Source organism: Apis dorsata, unplaced genomic scaffold (genome assembly GCF_000469605.1).
Source record: "Apis dorsata unplaced genomic scaffold, Apis dorsata 1.3 scaffold_92, whole genome shotgun sequence".
NCBI classification, from domain to species: Eukaryota; Metazoa; Arthropoda; class Insecta; order Hymenoptera; family Apidae; genus Apis; species Apis dorsata.
In genome coordinates, this window is record NW_006263390.1 from 522,920 (window position 1) to 527,836 (window position 4,917).

The window sequence follows — 4,917 nt, forward strand, 5'->3', positions numbered from 1 at the left end:
CTTCTCGTCAAGAACGTATCTCCTTTCTATATCCCTCTCTTCTCTTTTTTTGCCATGGTAACAGTAAATGCTGTATCTCTGCGAGAACGGACAAAGCCTGCGATTTATCTCGTTCCGTCGATTTCCGCGAGGAACGACTGCTTTTCGAGAGAAAACTAAAATTTCTTCTCTACGATTCCTTCCCATTGCAATCTTCTCAATACGGAGATTAAAAAGTTTTTGCACGTAACGGATGAAGAAAAACGAGGAATACCACGAAGTCTGACCGATTGCGAGATACCGGTGGGTCGTAGCCAGAAGGAAAGGTCACTGGTTGTCTTGAAATCGTGCGTATGGTCGATCGTTCGGGGGTTAATACCGGCTAGGTAGTGGGAGAAGAAATCAAGATGGCGTAACCGGCCGCTGCTTCTAACGATTATACGATTGCAAATATGACCGTGACTTTTCGTACAGATCACCGAACGCACGCACATCCCGATCATCGAGATAGTTTTCTTCGACGAAGAAATATACGTCGTTACACGTGGATTCAACGAGAACTCGAAGCGAAACTTTCGTTTCGAACGGCTGGAATCGAAAGCCGGGTCCGTACGGTGTACTCGGCTATATCGATTGATGCTGCCCATTTTCAAAATGGCGCGGGGGTATACACTCGAAATCTCATTCGACGCGAATGATTTCCGCCACGCGACTTTTTGACACGAAAATGGGAAAGAAAAATAGCCGATTCGAACAAACGCGCGAACAAAATAAGCACGTAGACATGAATCTATAAAGGAAAAAGAAAAAAAGCAACAAAAGTGAACGGTGCAACGAATCAAAGACCGGCGCCGCGAAGACACGTAAATACGAAGACGAGATAAGTAAGAGGCGCGCACAACCGGCGAATAACCGAACGAGAAAACGGCGGAATCGAGAAATGATTCGGGTACTTACCTCGATAGTTGAGGGCGTCGTAAATGGCACGACGAGGTAAAATTTCCCTGTAGAGGAGTGTCTCTCGTCGCTGCTCCACACAAAATACACACTGGATATATTATTCCGAAAGAAGGTGGCGCGGTGGCGGCGGCAGCGGCAGTGACGGTAGCGGGCGTGTAGCACGATGCGTGGCGTCTAGACAGACACAAGAGTACGAGTGATGAAGCGACAACGATGGCAGAGACACGCGAGAATATTTGCTCGGTAGAAGAAAGAAGAAACGAAACACCAAATTCGCCTACGGCCAAGCACAGGCAGCTTTTAGCGGGAGCGCGTTCGCGAACTCATCCACTTGGCTCGGTAACGCGCGACCGACTGGCGAGAGAAGNGAGGGGAAGTGGCGTCCGTCTGTCCGTTCGACCGTCTTTCTGTCACCAACGTATTGCCTTCTCGTTTTCTCTCTCTTTCTCTCTCTCACATACACACGCACACACTCTCTACTTCTCTCTCACTCTCAACCGCGCGCGTTCAATCTCTTTCCTTTCTTTCTTTCTTTCTTTCTTTCTTTCTTTCTTCCTTCCTTTCTTTCTTCCTTTCTTCCTTTCTTCTTCCTTTCGCTCTATCTCTCTCCCGCTCTTCTCACACACTCAATCCCTTACTCACTCATTCTTGCTATTTCACTCTTTTGCACTCTCCCATTTCCATAAATCTCGTCTATCCTTTTTCTTTCTCGGTCGAGTTTTTTCCCCTTATTTTTATTTTTTTCCCTTTTCATTTACGTTCTTCTTATGGATATATGCATATATATATATATATATCACTTCAACTTGCAAATCACCGGCAAATATCTACGCGTATACTATCGCCATAACAACATCCGTTTCACATTTGGAAAAACGAAGAAGATTAATCGAGATACGAATCGAGAGACACCCCCGAGACACGAGAGCGACACGAGAAATCGGCAAGCAAAGGAACGATAATCGCGAGCCCCCCCAAACGTACGTACAACAGCCACCGATCGATCGCCTCGCGTTTCCTCTCTCTGCTCCGATCTCTCGGCAACGATCCGACTCGAAACGACCGTTCCTTTGTTCCCACCGAACAGAGTTTCGGTTGCGTTCGTATATACCTCCTCTCTCTTTGTCCCGAGGAAGTCGAGCGTGGGGAGGGCCCGACTAACGCGCACAAACTGGCAAAATTCGGCGAACAAACACCTCCTCGTAACGATCCTTTTTTTCTCGTTTTTTTTTTTTTCCTTTTTCTTTTTTTCCCTCGACGATCGACCTGCGATTCGCGCGAACGCGCTTCCCCAGTCCGTTGCGTTCGCGTCCTCTATACTTTGCGGTTATGTGTCGTATACGTTCACTCTCGAGCGCCGTTTCGTTTTACCGCACTCCGCGCTGCTCGACGGTCAGAGAAAGAATGAGCTCCGGGATAGACGGGAGGCAGGATCGTACCGGCTGAGCTCGGCACCCCGGGATTCGATTCGGATGGTGGCAGCCCTGCTTCCAGCTCGCCAACACCATTAGGGTATGGGGGTTCGACTCCAGGGCGGGGTCCTGTCACGAACAGCTCCCTACCTCGAAGCCATGCGATCCAAGTGTACTCGTTTTCAGGGTCAAGATTTTTTTTCCAACCCCCTTTGGAAAATTCGCCTATTCCTCGATTATCCGCTCTCGATTCGTTAATCAACGCCCGATTCCATTCCTCGATATTTTTTTCGCACCAATGTTTCTCGATTCGTTCAAACGAATTTTTACTAAATGGTTTGACGCGATTAATGACCTACCGTAACACGTTTCGTGAAAAATCGATTCGCCAAAGTCAAAATTATGAATTTATACGCGCGACTATGTTTTGCCTACAACGTAATTTCCTTATTATCGCGTCTTTCTTTTCCGGTTATTCAAGTCCGTTAAAATACTGGTTGAAAGAATTAACTAGAGGCAGAGGGAGAGAGAGGGAGAGAGAGAGAGAGGAAGAGAAAGAGAGAGGCGGATAATGCGCGATTGCAACGCATTCTAGCTAGAAATCGTTCGGTGTTTCGACAACTACACGGTGATCATTCGAGCGAAACAAAATACGCGTATACCTGCTGGCTGCTACGTCGACTATATTACGAAGAAGCCGCCTTTCGCCTTCCATCGTGGTGACTAACGCGAAAAGCGGGATTGTAGATATTATAATGCTCGATAATATCGACACCATTGCCGGACACTCACGAGAGTTAGATAAGACTAGACACCGGCTAGCCAAACGTTCAACTCTCTCTCTCTCGTTCTTCAGAGACTTCGATGCGTCGCGCCGCATTGCTTTTCCACGAGGAGCACACGTAAAATTCCTGCGCCCCGCGTTCAGACTATGCCGTCGCCGTCGCATCGATTTCCGAACCACGCGGCCACCCATACCGTCTGGCGAACTTGGAAATCATACGGATATTTATCGATCTCCTCGAACTACCGACTACGCGAACTACCAACGCTAATCCCAACCCGATATCGTACAATAGAAGCGTTCGATTGCAAACAATATTTTTTCCTCGTAAAATGCTGCTGCAACGTGTATAATCTTCGAATCGTTTCCCATTCGTAATCGATACTCTGCCACCAACATTCGACCATTGATCAATCGATCCAGCATTGAGTTTTATCGCTATATCGGATAATACGTTACGATCCTTGCGCCTCGTTTCCCGAAAAAAAAAAAAATTTCTCCTCATCCTCGTCGTTGAGATCGAATCGAATATTCTCGAATATTCTCAATCTCGATCCAAACGTTTCATTTCGCGTTTGTTGATTAATAATAATAACGTGTTTTTTTTTTTTTATTCGAGTAATTCGATTTCAACATGCAGAAACGTTAGAATCGTAGTTTCCGACCGAATGATTCCGCGCCTCGAAATTCCAACGGAGGATAATGGTGGAACGCGTGCTAAAGAACGGGAAGAGTAGTTGGCTCTAACCGTGCGCGGTTACTCACTCGAAACGATGAAACCGTAACGCTACGAATTACTCGTAACCGTGATGCCAATTCGAACGGAGAGCGTTGCTCTCCTTGTTGCCGCGAGTTAATGGGTAAAAGCGATCGCGCACGTTGGACGAGGTAATAATCGCGCGGAAGATGGTCGAAAGGCGGATCGAATAACAAAACGGAGCGGTGGGGGGAGATTCGGGCATAGAATATAATGGCTTTCCTCGAATTAATGGAAATCGATTTTAGGAGTGCATATAGTTTCCTAGATACCGATTCCTGTTAGGGGCACAATCTGATGCTGCACAAAGTATATATATATATATATAATAATTGAAATCTTTACAGCGGTTATCATCGCCCAATAATAAATTCGATTAATAATAATTCATCGTTATCGATTATTATATTTCTTTTTTTTTTTTGCTCGCGTTTAATCGTCATTTTTTTAAGATTGCCCTACACAATTGCTACGAATTTTTATTTTTTCTCTCTCTCTCTCTCTCTCTCGATCCACTATATGCGCAAAGTATATATATAATAATTGAAGTCTTTACAGCGATTATCATCGCCCAATAATAAATTCGATTAATAATAATTCATCGTTATCGATTATTATATTTCTTTTTTTTTTTGCTCGCGTTTAATCGTCACTTTTTTAAGATTACCCTAAACAATTGCCACGAAGTTTTATTTTTTCTCTTTCTCTCTCTCTCGATCCACTTTATGCGCAAAATATTTATATAATAATTGAAATCTCAGTGATTATCATCGCCCAATAATAAATTCGATTAATAATAATTCATCGTTATCGATTATTATATTTCTTTTTTTTTTTGCTCGCGTTTAATCGTCACTTTTTTAAGATTACCCTAAACAATTGCCACGAAGTTTTATTTTTTCTCTTTCTCTCTCTCTCGATCCACTTTATGCGCAAAATATTTATATAATAATNATCTCAGTGATTATCATCGCCCAATAATAAATTCGATTAATAATAATTCATCGATTATCATATTTCTTTTT

The 4,917-nt window shown here is 44.1% G+C and overlaps 1 protein-coding gene across 4 annotated transcripts in view; it reads right to left on the reverse strand.

The window, feature by feature from the left end:
• The window catches only part of LOC102679189 (A-kinase anchor protein 200-like), a 53,582-nt gene that overhangs the window by 31,368 nt on the left and 17,297 nt on the right, over positions 1–4,917 (reverse strand). The window contains exons 1-2 of one of the 4 annotated variants that reach the window (XM_031508617.1): positions 2,051–2,360; positions 937–1,113 (exon numbers count right to left, since the gene is read on the reverse strand). The exons of 1 other annotated variant lie outside the window; for it this stretch is intronic. The gene's annotated coding sequence lies outside the window, so the exon portion shown is untranslated. Of the gene's footprint in view, positions 1–936; positions 1,114–1,927; positions 1,947–2,050; positions 2,361–4,917 lie in introns of those variants that run through there. 2 more of the 4 variants (XM_031508619.1, XM_031508618.1) reach the window with 2 other exon arrangements.